Source organism: Berghia stephanieae, chromosome 14, assembly GCF_034508935.2.
Source record: "Berghia stephanieae isolate SIO BIC M18660-M18661 chromosome 14, UCSD_Bste_1.3, whole genome shotgun sequence".
NCBI classification, from domain to species: Eukaryota; Metazoa; Mollusca; class Gastropoda; order Nudibranchia; family Aeolidiidae; genus Berghia; species Berghia stephanieae.
The window spans coordinates 30,810,138-30,829,079 of record NC_088373.1 but is presented as its reverse complement, the minus strand read 5'-3'; the positions used below and the strand labels follow the sequence as shown (position 1 = coordinate 30,829,079).

The 18,942-nt window shown below is 46.6% G+C and overlaps 1 protein-coding gene across 2 annotated transcripts in view; it reads right to left on the bottom strand.

Annotated features, from left to right (window-relative positions):
• LOC144959843 (uncharacterized) overlaps positions 1 to 4,536 on the bottom strand; it is a 96,153-nt gene extending 91,617 nt beyond the window's left edge. For both annotated transcript variants that reach the window (XR_013642694.1, XM_078892630.1), the window contains exon 1: positions 4,233 to 4,536. The gene's annotated coding sequence lies outside the window, so the exon portion shown is untranslated. The remainder of the gene's footprint in view (positions 1 to 4,232) is intronic.
• Between the last annotated feature and the right edge of the window lie 14,406 nt (positions 4,537 to 18,942).

Genomic DNA, 18,942 nt, shown 5'->3' with positions numbered 1-18,942 from the left:
AAAACACACTGTCAACTTTGCAGGCTTTGAAATCTCCCCTACAGCCGTTCGTCCATGCCCACAGGTTCTAGAGGCCATCAAGAGGTTTCCCAAGCCTCGCAAAATCACAGACGTGAGAAGCTGGATCGGACTGGTGAACCAAGTGGCATATGCTTTTGCATCAGCAGACAGAATGCAACCCTTCAGCAACCTGCTAAAACCAAGCACACCCTTTAAATGGACTGAACAAATGGACAGCCTCTTTGAATAAACAAAGGCCATCATACTTCAGGACATACAAAAAGGGGTAGAAATATTTGATAAAAGAAGATCAACATGCCTTGCAACAGATTTCAGCAAGGACGGAATCGGTCCTCAGGGCAGAAGATCAAGGGGAAGGACACGAGGAACATGGAAAGAATAAAAGAAGCTGATATACAGAGAAGTGGTAAGACCTGGAATGAGATAAAAAAAGTTAGCTCGGGATAGAGAAGGATGGAAACTGTTTGTCTGTGGCCTATACCCTGATCCAGGGTGAAAAAGGCAATGATTATGTTGATGACGGAATCGGCTTCTGGCTTCTCCAAAAACACTGCAGGAAACCATTCTGCTGCCGCTTAGGCTGGAAAGTCACACTAGTGGGCAGCCGCTTCACATCCCCGACAGAATCAAGATACGGCCCAATTGAAGGGGGGGCGCTGGCCGTGGTGGACGCTCTAGAAAAAATTTGTCACTTTGTCCTAGGTTGCCCGGCCTCATCAAAGACAGAAAGCATGTTGGAAAACAGATATAAGGGGATAGAAGACACAGTATGTACCTCCCTGCCCACTATGGGAGGTCAGGATCCCTACCCAGTTTCATTTGAGTAATTTACTCACAACAAGCATAAGAAACATACTAGCACGTATAAAACTATGTGTGACCTAAAGCATTTATATTATGATTTAAAGTGATACAAAGCTGCTGGAAGCTAGGGACTGTAAAAATTAATAAACAAAAATGAATATAACAAAATACCAAACACGGAACGTTTCGGGATCAAAACCCTCCTTCAGCCAATTTGTTGTGAAAATCATTTAAATTTGAGCTTTTATAGCGCGATATCCACAAAACCTTCTCAAGCTTTACAAAGGGTCCCCGACCAACAGCAACACGTGGAACGAGACATCACATCTGTTAGGCGATATTACAATTTTATCGACAAAGACAATGACAATGCGTTAATGCCAGGTACTCATTTTACACCCGAGTACGGTGAGAGAATGTCAATAAAGAGCACTTTCCAAGGACTCAATTATGCGCTGAGCGAGGTTCGAACTCTGGACTTTCCGATCTGAAAGCAAGCACCAGACTGGATTGGAGTGGATAAAGCAATGATTATCAAAACGATTTTGATGACAATCATGTGAGGATTTTTCAAAAGATGAACTTTAAAACATACATTTAACTGTTTTGCTCCGGTTAATGACAATTTATTCATAGAGAGGTTGGAAAACTTGGGCCTTACACCAAATATGCAGGCTACTGATACTGATGCTTTAAAGATGACTCGAAATGTTTGGGTTTTTTTAAAAAGGGTTTTACAGCACTTGCAACACATTGAGGTCATATCAGCGCCAGTAAAAAGGAAGAAAATGAGATAGTAAAAAAATCTAGAATTACAATTAAAGTAGCCTAGAAAAAGGTAAGACAAAGGCGAATTGGTTCAAATAGGATATAGCTGTAGGGATACACTCAAATATTTACAAATCATACGTAATATGTAAGCAAAACATAATACAGTGCATAACAGATGATTTACAAGGAAACAAATATCATCTCCTAAAACTAACTATACATTTGACTGTTTCCCTCTCAGCAAGGGAATCAGGCCAGGGCCAGGACAAAACCAAGTTATCTCGTTCCAAGACAAAGACAGAAAGCATGTTGGAAAACAGATATAGGAGGGATAGAAGACACAGTAAGTGATCTCCCTGCCCACTATCGGAGGTCAGGAATCCCACCAAGATATAGGAGGGATAGAAGACACAGTAAGTGATCTCCCTGCCCACTATCGGAGGTCAGGAATCCCACCCAGATATAGGAGGGATAGAAGACACATTAAGTGACCTCCCTGCCCACTATGGGAGGTCAGGAACCCCACCCAGATATAAGAGGGATAGAAGACACAGTAAGTGACCTCCCTGCCCACTATGAGAGGTCAGGAACCCCACCCAGATATAGGAGGGATAGAAGACATTAAATGACCTCCCTGCCCACTATGGGAGGTCAGGAACCCCACCCAGATATAGGAGGGATAGAAGACACAGTAAGTCACCTCCCTGCCCACTATGAGAGGTCAGGAACCCCACCCAGATATATGAGGATAGAAGACACATTAAGTGACCTCCCTGCCCACTATGGGAGGTCAGGAACCCCACCCAGATATAGGAGGGATAGAAGACACAGTAAGTCACCTCCCTGCCCACTATGGGAGGTCAGGAACTTCACCCATGACTCGAAATGCCTCAAGGCATGAACATGAATGAGAATGGACAATGGAATGTCCAGAGCTTTATCTTCAGCCAATAATGACTAGTTACTTGTTGAATGGAATGGCGACACGGTAGTAAGCCACGACCAAACCTTTCATCAATTTTTATCATCTTTCTACCAGAGCTCATATTCAGTAACATACTCATTTCATCCTATTGCCTATTGTAACATTTGTAGATCTGCCTAGAGACAAAAATTTAAATCCTTGTTTGGCCCCCTTAGGGCCTGAAGAAATATAGAGAAAAGAGAAAATCAGAAAGAGAGAGAGAGAGAGAGAGAGAGAGAGAGAGAGAGAGAGAGAGAGAGAGAGAGAGAGAGAGAGAGAGGGAGGGGGGGGGGGAGAGAGAAAAAAGAAGTGGGAGATTTGTTTTGTTTTCCAAGTGTTTATCTGATGCTAAAAAGACAATCGCATGGTTATCTGAAAAAGAAGAGAAGGCGTAAGTAAGGTGACAATAGCAAAGGTAGGAGAGAGAGAGAGAGAGAGAGAGAGAGAGAGAGAGAGAGAGAGAGAGAGAGAGAGAGAGGGGGAGAGAGAGAGAGAGAGAGAGGAGAGGGAGAGAGAGAGAGAGAGAGAAAGAGAGAGAGAGAGAGAGAGAGAGAGAGAGAGAGAGAGAGAGAGAGAGAGAGAGAGAGAGAGAGAAACATCATAGTAAAGTCACCGAAGTGAAGCGAATGGAAACAAACCCACTGTTTAAAAAAAATAATAATATAATGAATTTTCAAAGTAGTGATCAGAGAAAAAAATATGAGTGAAAACTCATTCATTCTTTCGTTTTCTTTAGAAAATCAACTGAACGACAAACAATATCTTTTTTAAATATTAACTTCCTTCTTGACAATTGAACAGGTTATTAATAAACAATGATTAATACGTTTTGAATCTTTGCAGCAGAAGCTGTGCAGTTTAGGTCGTGACCCAGACCTAGCTAACACAGTGACAGGGTGTGTAAGTGAGTGCTGCGTGTGTAGGGTTTGTTGATGGCCGAAAGCAGACGTGATCTTGTTATCCGCCCCGCTCCCTTCCCTTCCCTTCATCTAGGCCTTGGCGCCCCCTTCTCTCGTTTGCCACGAGTCGCGGACAAGCGAGCATAAAATGACTGGTGAACCCATTTTCAATTTCTGGGTCACAATTTTTGATGGTCCGTGTTAGTCACGATGGATGTCGAAAGTTAATAAGAGTTCACCATATTTGAAAAAAGACTATAGTCTAGGGCTAATTTAAAACTAAGGAAAGAAGAAAGCCCCTGATAACCTCTTTTCAGAAAATACAAGTGACCTCTAATAACATCTCTGGCTCGGCCAAGGCCGCTAGCACACAAGCAGCTCTTAGCGCTCGATTTTACAATGAGCAGAACTTTCACGTGTCACTTAGGTCATTTACTTTATTATGGGGATATCACAATACCGGACAAATAAACTCTGATTTAAAGAAATACATTTTTAAAACTCGAAATTAATCGAATACAATTGTTAAATGTCGGTGACAATGGTGATTTAAAGGTAAAACACGAAAGGACGAGCCCAGTCAAGGGCTCATTACCTATGCATACACTACACAGTCATGTTGTGTTCAACAAGTCGACCCTGACAGTCAGGACATTTGCACTGCACCGATCACATAAATCTAAGACAGACTTTATCTTTCATCTTTTTAAAGTAATTATTTTCACAATATTAATAAAATACATTGTATAAGTCATTGATGAGTAACTACTTACCACTTATGAAAAGAAAATACTTTTTATACAACAGACTGATTGAATGAAAACAGTGATTCTTGACTGGGACCCGTCTCGCCTCTCTCGTCTCTCACTCGCCTCGCCTGCCTGTCTTGTCAGCATCGGCAGCGGCGCAGCCGATGTATTGAGATGAACTTGGGAAAAATAAGGTCAAGGCTTGTCTTTTGTGAATTCCTACGCTTTATATTTTTATTTCAAAATATTATGTTTCGGTTTAGCATATTATTTATTGGAAGAGTATTCTAAAATATAAATTAAGATAGCCGTTCAATAAATCAAGTCGGTTCTTCTTGCAGGCCGTTTGTTATGAGTAACAGACATCACCAAATTAAAGCTGAATGACAAAGTAGGTCCTGTTCACTGGTCTGAATCACACAACTGGCTCTGGTTGTTGTTTTTCAATCCTAGTTCAGTTAGGAAGTTCTCTGTGTTACACACTTGCGTGAGTGTCGTGGTCGTGACTTCCCAACCTCTTATTATGTCATTATTATTTTTTTTCATTGTTTGTTTGTTTTTCCCCCCGCAAAAGTGGAGACACTTTTCGCTAACTGTTTTGGTTATCGATGCTCAAATTTCTTGAAAAAGTTGTGTTCAATTTAAAAACAGCACAGTTCTAAATCTTGTGGCAACATCCGATGTCGGTCACAGTGACCTATATCCCCACTATCACGTAGTAGGTTCATAACACTACTGACTACTGTGCAACGCACTCGTAACTCCCTTATCGTCTTTGACTCTGATTGGACTACAATATTGAAAAAAAAAATATATTAATTAAGAAAACAAAAAGAGAAATAAGGGCTTATTTGACAAGTTGTTTTTTTTTTTAATCGATAAGGCGAGTTCTTTAAACACAGATCTTCCCGTTAGCAGACAACCAACACAACTCAACACGCCCCAATGATTGTTTACATTTTGCAACAAAAACAAATCCGATATGTTTTGCCTCAGTTGTTTATCAGGTTGACCCATTATTATCATCCGCCAAACGACTTTTGATAAACAGCCACTCCTCGTTTTCTTTCTCGGTAGTAGTGATCTGCTGATGTAAATAAACATTTGCGTGACAGAAGCGTGTCAAACAATACGCCATACTTTTTCGGCTGCCTACTTTTCATCAAAATAAACAAACAAATCGACAGTAAGAAAGCACTTGCTACCTTTTATCGGCGATCAGAGTATCATTTGTATTGTAGGGGCCAACGTTTATTTTGATTGAAATTCTGGACAAACATCGTATCTACCTATACTACTATAATGTGGTCTTGTGGTATGACACTCGCTTTCGGATCGGAAGGTCCTGGGTTCGAGCCTCGCGCTCGGCGCATAAATGAGTCCTTGGAAAAGGCTCTTTACTCACATTCTCTCACCGTACACAGGGACGCTACTTTTCCGCTAATCTCATTCCCTATTGGACGTCGGGCTTCGGTCATTTAATTTCTTTCGTCGGATTTTTTTTTTTTAAAACCTCCGAGAAAAATGAAGCAAGATTAAAGAGAAGAGCTACCAAAAAGATACCTAGTATGATGTCACGAACAACTGACTCCGATGTGCACACATATGCAGGTCTGACATCCGAACCTACTTATGGGCCAAATTTAACATTGTTGGGGAGGCCTTCCGAAAGCTCCTACATCCCCAGTATTCTTGTTTTTTTATAATGTTCTAGTAGGGGGGAAACTTCTTTTTTTAAAAAAAAGCCCCCCCCCCCCCCTCCCAAATCCCCAACTAGAACATTATAAGAAAAGTTCCACCTCCTCCAAACCCAACTAGAACAAGAATATTGGGGATGTAGGAGCTTACGGAAGGCCTCCCCATTGTTGTAATGGACAATATTTTGCGTCACTTTTTAATGCTTCCATTACAACAATGAGTCCACAAGAGATTGGGTCATCAGACCTGCAAATAAATACACGTCGACTTACTCAATTTTGCATTGAATTGATACTGTGCGTTTAAGCCAAAAAGCTCACAACATTCCGCCAGCCGGATTCAACCTACCGACACTCAAAACGATGTGTAACTTTGAACGTTTATAGATAGTTCGAAGATGACGTCATACAGGTCTTTGTTGTTGTTTTTTTGCCATCCGCGTTTGTGAGTTATGCTCACTGAACTGTATTAACCCGACTATAAACGTTGATATATACTTCCGGATGGCAATGTTGTGAACTTCTTAGCCAAGCGCATCCTATCTATAGCCTGATTGGTAGGATTTAGTGAGAACTACTCATAAAAATGGCTTGCTAAAAACGATGACAAAGAGCTGAGTGACGTCAAGTTCGTCCTTTTATAAACTCGTGGTGGGGAGTCTGTACATTATAAACATGCTCCTTGACCCTTAACCCTCTCCTTACCAGCCATTTTCAGGATTTTCCCCAAACTTCACACCCAACTAACACAAAAATATATTTTTTTTATCACTCAAACATAATACTAGAGTAAGTTCTTGCAATGCATAATTTCTTTAGCAAAACATGCTCTACAGCACACTGTTCATTTTCTTTAAATTTTATGATGTACAAAAGATATTTGAATAAGAAAAATGTTGGTTGTATCGTAACGAATGTGACAATTTTCCTATAGATAGAATGCACTTGGCCAAGGAGTTCACAACATTGCCATCCGGAAGTATAACGGACCAACACACAAACTCTGTGTAACCATGAACTTTTATAGTCTGGTTAATACAGTTTAGTGAGAACAACTCACAAACGCGGATGGCAAAAACAATAACAAAGGCCTGAGTGACGTCATCTGCATACTATCCATAGTTTGTACGGACAGGGTTAAACCCTGTGTCCGAACCAGAGGTATAGATAGTATGCGCTTGGCTAAGAAGCTCACAACATTGTCATCCGGAATTATAACGGACCAACACACAAAACTCTGTGTAACCATAAACTTTTATAGTCTGGATAATACAGTTAAGTGAGAATTACTCATAAACGTGGATGGCAAAAAACAATAACAAAGACCCGTGTGACATCAACTTCATTCTATCTATAGAAAAAGTCGGTATTTATAATGCTGTTTATAAATATAATATGGTCCGAACTGTCACTAATTATTATTTTTGTTAATGGAGCTTTTATAGAGCGTAATATCCACACTAAACGTGCTCAAAGCGCTTTACAAGTGGTCGCTTGCCAACAGCAACACGTGACGCCTGTCAGGCGATATTACATTTTTATTTCGGACAGGGACAACGCTGTTAACGGCCAGGTACTCATTTTACACCTGAGTACGGTGAGAGAAATTGAGTAAAGAGCCTTTTTCAAGGACTCAACTATGCGCCGAGCGAGGCTCGAACCCCAGACCTTACGATTCGAAAGCGAGTGCCTTACCACTAGACCACATAGCCGTACATTTGCACTATTCAGCAAACATTGTCGTTATAGATAGTATGCGCTTGGCTGACGAGTTCACAACATTGCCATCCGGAAGTATAACGGATCAACACACCAAACTTTGTACATAGCCGTACATTTGCACTATTCAGCAAACATTGTCGTTATAGATAGTATGCGCTTGGCTGACGAGTTCACAACATTGCCATCCGGAAGTATAACGGATCAACACACCAACTTTGTACATAGCCGTACATTTGCACTATTCAGCAAACATTGTCGTTATAGATAGTATGCGCTTGGCTGACGAGTTCACAACATTGCCATCGAGTATAACGGATCAACACACCAAACTTTGTACATAGCGTACATTTGCACTATTCAGCAACATTGTCGTTATAGATAGTATGCGCTTGGCTGACGAGTTCACAACATTGCCATCCGGAAGTATAACGGATCAACACACCAAACTTTGTGTTACCATGATCGTTTATAGTCGGGTTAATACAGTTTAGTGAGAATTACTCATAAACGCGGATGGCAAAAAAACAAAAAACAAAACAAACAATAACAAAGACCTGAGTGACGTCAACTTCGAACTATCGATATGATTGGGACTGACAAGGGTATCGATCAACACTGAAAACTGTCATCTTTCATGTTTAGAGGCTGATTAACCCTCTCCTTCCCAGCCATTTTCAGAATTTCCCCCAAAGCTTCACACCCACCCAACACAAAAACAGACAATTTTTACTCAAACAGAATTGCAACCAGCACATTCTATACATAATATTGTTCGACAATATAAGATCTATTACAGAATGTCAAGTTTTTATAGCTATAGCAAAAAGAAATGAAATCTGGATGAGAAAAGTGACGGTTGCATCGTAACAAATGTGACGATTTTCCAATAGATGGTAAGGAGAGGGTTAATATAATAACGTAGTGAAAACTACGACTAAGACACCGGATGTTCCCGAACTGAAAGCGAACAGAGACGAATATGAATGCATTCAGCTTACAGCTTTAAAGGTTTCACATAGTTTTCTATGATGGCATGATTCATCAGACATGTAAAACTAGTGAGTATTTTACTTAAATGCATACCTTTGATAGTAATAGATAGTTCGAAGTTGACGTCATTCGGGTCTTTGTTATTGGTTTTTTTGTTGTTTTTTTTTGATTTTTTTTTTTTTTGCCATCCGCGTTTATGAGTAATTCTCACTAAACTGTATTAACCACACTTTCAACGATCATGGTTACACACAGTTTTGTGTGTTGGTCCGTTATACTTTCGGATGGCAATGTTGTGAGCTTCTTAGCCAAGCGCATACTATCTATACGGCGATGTGGTCGTGGTAACACTCGCATTGAGACCGGAAGCTCCACCACCAGGGTTGGTTCAAGCACCGCTCTGAAAGAAACATAGTTGATTCCTTGGGAAAGGCTCTTCACTCACATTCTCTCATCTTGCTCATGTGTAAAATGAGTAGCTGGTCATTGGATTCAATAGTCTGATGTCACGTCGCCCAGCAACGGCGGCCATCGTGGTTCGAAACAAAGAAAATCGGTACTTATTATTCTTCATGCTGAGTAGAACTTTTCAAATTTCTTATGATCGGAATGTGTAAAAGTCAAAATATGATCAGATTTATAATGTTTTTTTTTTTTTTTCCCCTCTGGATACACTTTTATGCACGTCGGAGAAATAATTAATTAAGGTGTCCGCCATTGTTCCGATAGTTTAGAGCCAGTTACTAAGTCACCATGCGTCATTACGAGGGAAGTGACGTTACGACTGTTGAAGCGCATTAACAGCGTTGTCTCAGTCGAAAAAAACAAAACAATGCAACATCGCATTACAGGCACCACGTCATGCCTGTCAAGTGTTGCTGCTGGCTTGGGACCTCTTGTAAAGTATTTTCTCACCACACTCAGGTGTAAATAGTAAATGGGTACTTGGCTTGCTATTTGTCTATATCGAAAAGAAATTATGATAACGATCTTCTGGTCCAGTGTTGCTTTTGTCGCGGGACCAGACAACACACAGTTGTGTTAGCCTTGCTCGGGACCGGGCACACACAGTTGTGTTAGCCTTGCTCGGGACCAGGGCTCACACAGTTGTGTTAGCCTTGCTCGGGACCAGGGCTCCCAAAGTTGTGTTAACTTTGCTCGGGACCAGGCACACACAGTTGTGTTAGCCTTGCTCGGGACCGGGCACACACAGTTGTGTTAGCCTTGCTCGGGACCAGGGCTCACACAGTTGTGTTAGCCTTGCTCGGGACCAGGCATACACAGTTGTGTTAGCCTTGCTCGGGACCTGGCACACACAGTTGTGTTTGCCTTGCTCGGGACCAGGACACACACAGTTGTGTTAGCCTTGCTCGGGACCAGGCACACACAGTTGTGTTAGCCTTGCTCGGGACCGGGCACACACGGTTGTGTTTGCCTTGCTCGGGACCTGGACACACACGGTTGTGTTAGCCTTGCTCGGGACCAGGCACACATAGTTGTGTTAGACTTGCTCGGGACCGGGCACACACAGTTGGGTTAGCCTTGCTCGGGACCAGGGCTCACACAGTTATGTTAGCCTTGCTCGGGACCAGGGCTCCCAAAGTTGTGTTAACTTTGCTCGGGACCAGGCACACACAGTTGTGTTAGCCTTGCTCGGGACCGGGGAGACACAGTTGTGTTAGCCTTGCTCGGGACCAGGGCTCACACAGTTATGTTAGCCTTGCTCGGGACCAGGGCTCCCAAAGTTGTGTTAACTTTGCTCGGGACCAGACACACACAGTTGTGTTAGCCTTGCTCGGGACCGGGCACACACAGTTGTGTTAGCCTTGCTCGGGACCGGGCACACACAGTTGTGTTAGCCTTGCTCGGGACCAGGGCTCACACAGTTATGTTAGCCTTGCTCTGGACCAGAGCTCCCAAAGTTGTGTTAACTTTGCTCGGGAACAGGCACACACAGTTGTGTTAGCCTTGCTCGCGACCGGGCACACACAGTTGTGTTAGCCTTGCTCGGGACCAGGGCTCACACAGTTATGTTAGCCTTGCTCTGGACCAGGGCTCCCAAAGTTGTGTTAACTTTGCTCGGGACCAGGCACACGCAGTTGTGTTAGCCTTGCTCTGGACCAGGGCTCCCAAAGTTGTGTTAACTTTGCTCGGGACCAGGCACACACAGTTTTGTTAGCCTTGCTCGGGACCAGGCACACACAGTTGTGTTAGCCTTGCTCGGGACCAGGCACACACAGTTGTGTTAGCCTTGCTCGGGACAAGGACACACACAGTCGTGTTAGCCTTGCTCGGGACCGGGCACACACAGTTGTGTTAGCCTTGCTCGGGACCGGGCACAAACAGTTGTGTTAGCCTTGCTCGGGACCGGGCACACACAGTTGTGTTAGCCTTGCTCGGGACCGGGCACACACAGTTGTGTTAGCCTTGCTCGGGACCGGGCACACACAGTTGTGTTAGCCTTGCTCGGGACCGGGCACACACAGTTGTGTTAGCCTTGCTCGGGACCGGGCACACACAGTTGTGTTAGCCTTGCTCGGGACCGGGCACACACAGTTGTGTTAGCCTTGCTCGGGACCGGGCACACACAGTTGTGTTAGCCTTGCTCGGGACCGGGCACACACAGTTGTGTTAGCCTTGCTCGGGACCAGGACACACACAGTCGTGTTAGCCTTGCTCGGGACCGGGCACACACAGTCGTGTTAGCCTTGCTCGGGACCGGGCACACACAGTTGTGTTAGCCTTGCTCGGGACCGGGCACACACAGTTGTGTTAGCCTTGCTCGGGACCGGGCACACACAGTTGTGTTAGCCTTGCTCGGGACCGGGCACACACAGTTGTGTTAGCTTTGCTCGGGACCGGGCACACACAGTTGTGTTAGCCTTGCTCGGGACCGGGCACACACAGTTGTGTTAGCCTTGCTCGGGACCGGGCACACACAGTTGTGTTAGCCTTGCTCGGGACCGGGCACACACAGTTGTGTTAGCCTTGCTCGGGACCGGGCACACACAGTTGTGTTAGCCTTGCTCGGGACCGGGCACACACAGTTGTGTTAGCCTTGCTCGGGACCGGGCACACACAGTTGTGTTAGCCTTGCTCGGGACCGGGCACACACAGTTGTGTTAGCCTTGCTCGGGACCGGGCACACACAGTTGTGTTAGCCTTGCTCGGGACCGGGCACACACAGTTGTGTTAGCCTTGCTCGGGACCGGGCACACACAGTTGTGTTAGCCTTGCTCGGGACCGGGCACACACAGTTGTGTTAGCCTTGCTCGGGACCGGGCACACACAGTTGTGTTAGCCTTGCTCGGGACCGGGCACACACAGTTGTGTTAGCCTTGCTCGGGACCGGGCACACACAGTTGTGTTAGCCTTGCTCGGGACCGGCACCACATTGTGTTAGCCTTGTCGGACGGCACACACAGTTGTGTAGCTTGCTCGGGCGCACACACTTGTTACTGCGGACGACACATGTGTTAGCCTTGCGACGGGACAACATGTGTTACTTGTGGACGGCACCACGTTGTTTGCTTGCTCGGGACCGCAACACTGTTACCTCTCGGGCCGGCACACACAGTTGTAGCTGCTCGGACCGGCACCACTGGTTGCCTGCTCGACGGCCAAGTGTTAGCCTTGCGGACGGGCACACAAGTTGTGTTAGCCTGCCGGCGGCACACACATGTTTAGCCTTGCTCGACGGCACACACGTGTGTGCCTGCTCGGAGGCACACACAGTTGTGTAGCCTTCGACCGGCACACATTTTTACCTTGCTCGGACCGCACACCAGTTGTGTTAGCCTTGCTCGGACCGGGCACACACAGTTGTGTTAGCCTTGCTCGGACCGGCCACACAGTTGTGTAGCCTGCTCGGACCGGGCACACACAGTTGTGTTAGCCTTGCTCGGGACCGGCACACACAGTTGTGTTAGCCTTGCTCGGGAAGGGCACACAAGTTGTGTTAGCCTTGCTCGGGACCGGGCACACAGTTGTGTTAGCCTTGCTCGGACCGGCAACACAGTTGTGTTAGCCTTGCTCGGGACCGGGCCACACAGTTGTGTTACCTTGCTCGGACCGGCACACCAGTTGTGTTAGCCTTGCTCGGACCGGCACACACAGTTGTGTTAGCCTTGCTCGGGACCGGGCACACACAGTGTGTTAGCCTTGCTCGGGACCGGGCACACAGTTGTGTTAGCCTTGCTCGGGACCGGGCACACACAGTTGTGTTAGCCTTGCTCGGACGGGCACACACAGTTGTGTTAGCCTTGCTCGGACGGCACACCAGTTGTGTTAGCCTTGCTCGGGACCGGGCACACACAGTTGTGTTAGCCTTGCTCGGGACCGGGCACACACAGTTGTGTTAGCCTTGCTCGGGACCGGGCACACACAGTTGTGTTAGCTTGCTCGGGACCGGCACACACAGTTGTGTTAGCCTTGCTCGGGACCGGCACACACAGTGTGTTAGCCTTGCTCGGGACCGGGCACACACAGTTGTGTTAGCCTTGCTCGGGACCGGGCACACACAGTTGTGTTAGCCTTGCTCGGACCGGGCACACCACAGTTGTGTTAGCCTTGCTCGGGACAGGCCACACACGGTTGTTTTAGCCTTGCCGGACCGGCACACACAGTTGTGTTAGCCTTGCTCGGGACCGGGCACACACAGTTGTGTTAGCCTTGCTCGGGACCGGGCACACACAGTTGTGTTAGCCTTGCTCGGGACCGGCACACACAGTTGTGTTAGCCTTGCTCGGACCGGCACACACAGTTGTGTTAGCCTTGCTCGGACCGGGCACACACAGTTGTGTTAGCCTTGCTCGGGACCGGCACACACAGTTGTGTTAGCCTTGCTCGGGACCGGCACACACAGTTGTGTTAGCCTGCTCGGGACCGGGCACACACAGTTGTGTTAGCCTTGCTCGGGACCGGGCACACACAGTTGTGTTAGCCTTGCTCGGGACCGGCACACACAGTTGTGTTAGCCTTGCTCGGGACCGGGCACACACAGTTGTGTTAGCCTTGCTCGGGACGGGCACCACAGTTGTGTTACGCTGCCTCCGGGACTCGGGCCACACACAGTTGTGTTAGCCTTGCTCGGGACCGGGCACACACAGTTGTGTTAGCCTTGCTCGGGACCGGGCACACACAGTTGTGTTGCCTTGCTCGGGACCGGCACACACAGTTGTGTTAGCCTTGTCGGACCGGCACACACAGTTGGTAGCCTTGCCGGACCGGGCACACACAGTTGTGTTAGCCTTGCTCGGGACCGGGCACACACAGTTGTGTTAGCCTTGCTCGGGACCGGGCACACACAGTTGTGTTAGCCTTGCTCGGGACGGGCACACACAGTTGTGTTAGCCTTGCTCGGGACCGGGCACACACAGTTGGTTAGCCTTGCTCGGGACCGGGCACACACAGTTGTGTTAGCCTTGCTCGGGACCGGGCACACACAGTTGTGTTAGCCTTGCTCGGGACCGGGCACACACAGTTGTGTTAGCCTTGCTCGGGACCGGCACACACAGTTGTGTTAGCTTGCTCGGGCCGGGCACACACAGTTGTGTTAGCCTTGCTCGGACCGGGCACACACAGTTGTGTTAGCCTTGCTCGGGACCGGGCACACACAGTTGTGTTAGCCTTGCTCGGGACCGGGCACACACAGTTGTGTTAGCCTTGCTCGGACCAGGGCACACACAGTTGTGTTAGCCTTGCTCGGGACCAGGCACACACATGTTTAGCCTTGCTCGGGACCGGCACACACAGTTGTGTTAGCCTTGCTCGGACCGGCACACACACAGTTGTGTTAGCCTTGCTCGGGACCGGGCACACACAGTTGTGTTAGCCTTGCTCGGACCGGCACACACAGTTGTGTTAGCCTTGCTCGGGACCGGCACACACAGTTGTGTTAGCCTTGCTCGGGACCGGCACACACAGTTGTGTTAGCCTTGCTCGGGACCAGGCACACACAGTTGTGTTAGCCTTGCTCGGGACCGGGCACACACAGTTGTGTTAGCCTTGCTCGGGACCGGGCACACACAGTTGTGTTAGCCTTGCTCGGGACCAGGCACACACAGTTGTGTTAGCCTTGCTCGGGACCGGCACACACAGTTGTGTTAGCCTTGCTCGGGACCAGGGCACACACAGTTTTGTTAGCCTTGCTCGGGACCAGGGCACACACAGTTGTGTTAGCCTTGCTCGGGACCAGGGCACACACAGTTGTGTTAGCCTTGCTCGGGACCGGGCACACACAGTTGTGTTAGCCTTGCTCGGGACCGGGCACACACAGTTGTGTTAGCCTTGCTCGGGACCGGGCACACACAGTTGTGTTAGCCTTGCTCGGGACCGGCACACAACAGTTGTGTTAGCCTTGCTCGGACCAGGGCACACACAGTTGTGTTAGCCTTGCTCGGGACCGGGCACACACAGTTGTGTTAGCCTTGCTCGGGACCGGGCACACACAGTTGTGTTAGCCTGCTCGGGACCAGGGCACCACAGTTGTGTTAGCCTTGCTCGGGACCAGGCACACACAGTTGTGTTAGCCTTGCTCGGGACCGGGCACACACAGTTGTGTTAGCCTTGCTCGGGACCAGGGCACACACAGTTGTGTTAGCCTTGCTCGGGACCGGGCACACACAGTTGTGTTAGCCTTGCTCGGGACCGGCACACACAGTTGTGTTAGCCTTGCTACGGGACAGGGACACACACAGTTGTGTTAGCCTTGCTCGGGACCGGGCACACACAGTTGTGTTTAGCCTTGCTCGGGACCGGGCACACACAGTTGTGTTAGCCTTGCTCGGGACCGGCACACACAGTTGTGTTAGCCTTGCTCGGGACCGGGCACACACAGTTGTGTTAGCCTTGCTCGGACCGGGCACACACAGTTGTGTTAGCCTTTGCTCGGGACCGGCACACACAGTGTGTTAGCCTTGCTCGGGACCGGGCACACACAGTTGTGTTAGCCTTGCTCGGGACCGGGCACACACAGTTGTGTTAGCCTTGCTCGGGACCGGGCACCACACAGTTGTGTTAGCCTTGCTCGGGACCGGGCACACACAGTTGTGTTAGCCTTGCTCGGGACCAGGCACACACAGTTGTGTTAGCCTTGCTCGGGACCAGGCACACACAGTTGTGTTAGCCTTGCTCGGGACCAGGCACACACAGTTGTGTTAGCCTTGCTCGGGACCGGGCACACACAGTTGTGTTAGCCTAGTCAGAAAAAAATCTCGACCGTACCCGGGATCGATCTCGGTCCCTTTGCGTGTGTAGCAAGTGCTCTACCAACTGAGCTAAAGGGACACCACAGCCCCCCCCCCCTCCTCCGTGTCTTTAATAAAGGCATAGTTATTTTCACAGGGTTTACTCTAATACTCTTCAATAGTGGTAACGTCACTTCCTTCCTAATGACGCATGGTAACTTAGTAACACTGGCTCTAAACTATCGGAACAATGGCGGACGCCCGTATGAAATATTTCCCCGAGGAGCATAAAAGCGTATCCAGAGGAAAAAAAAACAACATAAATTTGATCATGTTTTGACTTTTACACATACTGATCACAAGGCATATGAAAAGTTCTAGCCAGCATGAAGAATAAAAAGTAATGATTTTCTAACCAAGATGGCCGCCGTTGCCGGGCGGCGTGACATCAGACTACTGAATCCTATTTCGTTTACGATTAGAAAATTACTTATATTTCGTTCCACAACCCGTGCGCATGCTGACTTACTGACTTAGATGCCTTTCGCGTCTCGACCGAAAGATCGGGTCGCCTTGGCTGTTTCCAGTATTTCCTGTGTGAGGTGTCTCCAATATTGCCGGTCCTCTGCTAGGGTTCTCAGATTTTCAAGGTCCCCTACCGTTATGAGACTAATGCTTTGTCCAAGTGTTGTGAGGTTTTTGTTTAGGATCACAGGGAGTGTTGTGATCGGTCTTCCTCTGAAAAGGTTCCCGTGTTTTTGGAAGTATCCCGACATGGCTTGGTTAGCTGGTATGTTTTTGTCCCTGCGTAGTATGTGACGGAAAAGTTTCCATCGTTGTTGTAAAATGTCAAGGGAGATTGGTCTTTCTTTTGTGATCTTATAGAGTGATTCTCCAGGTTCTTCTTGGGTGTTGTTGAAACCAGCTGTTTGAAATCATTAATTTATTTGTTCTACACCAATCTGCCCAGATGTTTCCTCGTTCATTTCTGTCTCCGAGTCCATGTGGTCCGATTATGTCACCATCTCTGCCTCTGCCAATCTTAGCATTTAGGTCCCCCATTACCATAAGGACTTCTTGTGATTTACACATTCGTTGTGCTTTGTCTAGTGAATGGTAAATAACAAAATACTGTTGCGTATAATTATCAACAAGCTAAGGAATAAGATTAACCCCGAAATCGCAGAAGAACAATATGGATTCCAACCTGACAGAGGGACAAGGAACGCAATATACCTCCTCCGTGTTTTAAGTGAAAGAGCTATACAGGTTCAGACCCCACTATACCTCTGTTTTGTCGACTACAAAAAAGCTTTTGATAGAGTACGCCACGAAGAAATACTAAAACAACTGCACTCCATTGGCGCTGATGAGTAAGACCTCAGACTCATGCAAACATTATACTACACCCAGCAGGCATCTATCAAAATCGGAAACTCTACAGGAAATTCCATTCCTATTAAGAAAGGAGTCCGTCAAGGGTGTGTTGCCTCACCAGATCTGTTTAATCTATACCAAGAAACAATCATGAGGGGCATAACTAATATGGAGGGAATAAAAGTAGGAGGTCACAACATAAATAATATAAGATACGCAGACGATACGGTACTCATTGCAACATCAGAAATCCAACTTCAAAAGATTGTTGACAAAGTGGTAGTAGATAGTGAAGCCAAGGGAATGGAAGTGAATATCACCAAAACGGAATGCATGGTAATAAAGAAAAACCCCGAAAACAACAACACCTGCAATATAACGATTCACGGCGAGCAACTTACCAACGTAGAAAGTTTTAAATACCTAGGTTCAATAGTGACAACAGATGGAAGATGTAACCGAGACATACGAGCAAGAATAACTCAAGCCAAACAGGCCTTCATGGACCTGGGAAACATTTTGAAAAACAAACAGATGTCGTTCGGGATTAGATTCCGAGTCTTGAAGTGCTACGTGTGGTCAATCTTGTTATACGGATGCGAAAGCTGGACTACAAATGCAGAAACACAAAAGAACATTGAAGCTTTTGAAATGTGGTGCTTGAGAAGGATGCAGAGAATATCGTATACTGCACACAAAACGAAGAGTGCTAAAACAAACATACCAACAAAGGAAACTAATGCCCTTAATAGCGGATCGACAACTATCCTTTTTCGGACACATAGTAAGGAAAGATAAGAATGAATACCTGGCAAGTTGTGGAAAAATACCTGGTAAACGCGCCTGGGGGAGACAAAGAAAAACACTCATAGACCAACTGAAGGGCTTCACCAACCTAACAATCCAAGAGCTGTTTGAAAAAGCAAGAGACAGGGAGGAATGGAGAGAGATAATTCATGCAGTATCCGAAGCCTGGACCAGGCATGGAACCTAGAAGAAGAGAAGAGTGATTCATTTGAGATCTTTTTTGGGTATTTGATGTCCAGTACCCTTCTTAGCTGTGTGCGATGGAAGGCATCCAGATGTTCTTCTTCGGATTTTGTCAACGCCCAAGTGCCGCAGTTATACAGAAGTACCGGTTTTACAGCGCATGCGCTGACATGAATATCTTCACAGCCTTCTGATGGATTTTAATAATGATAAATGGCTCGAACACTAGAATTGTTAGTGACATTAAGCCGAATTTTTTTTGTATCGGCTGCAGTATCATACTTTAGGATTTTGTCACAAAGAGGAAAATTTACAAGTATTTCTGCAGAGAGGTGAAGCGCGGAATTCTTTTTCATGGCATGCGGCAAATAGCAGTATGGCTTACAACCAGGAACTCAGAGGGGAGAGGTCAAATTAATAAATGTTTACGTCACCTTAATTATGCATCTCTTGTATTTGAAAACTGTGGTTCCTTTGAAAGGTTATACTGTACAAAACTTTCATGAAATCTGGTGTTAAAGAAGTTTACATTCACATTAATACATTCATAGCCCCCCCCCCCAACATCCCACCTTCCAGCGAACATAATTCAAGAATGGCGAACACGTATCGTGATCGATGGGTGACCAGTGAGATTTCGCGACATGCCTTGTCCGACCTTTATGAGAGATGTCTTGCTCAACAGTTGGTCCGATGTTCTGTTCTTGTGAAATGTAAACGTTGCTTCTCGAACCTCGAAGAAATAAATAATAATGCGAAATTGAATGTAAG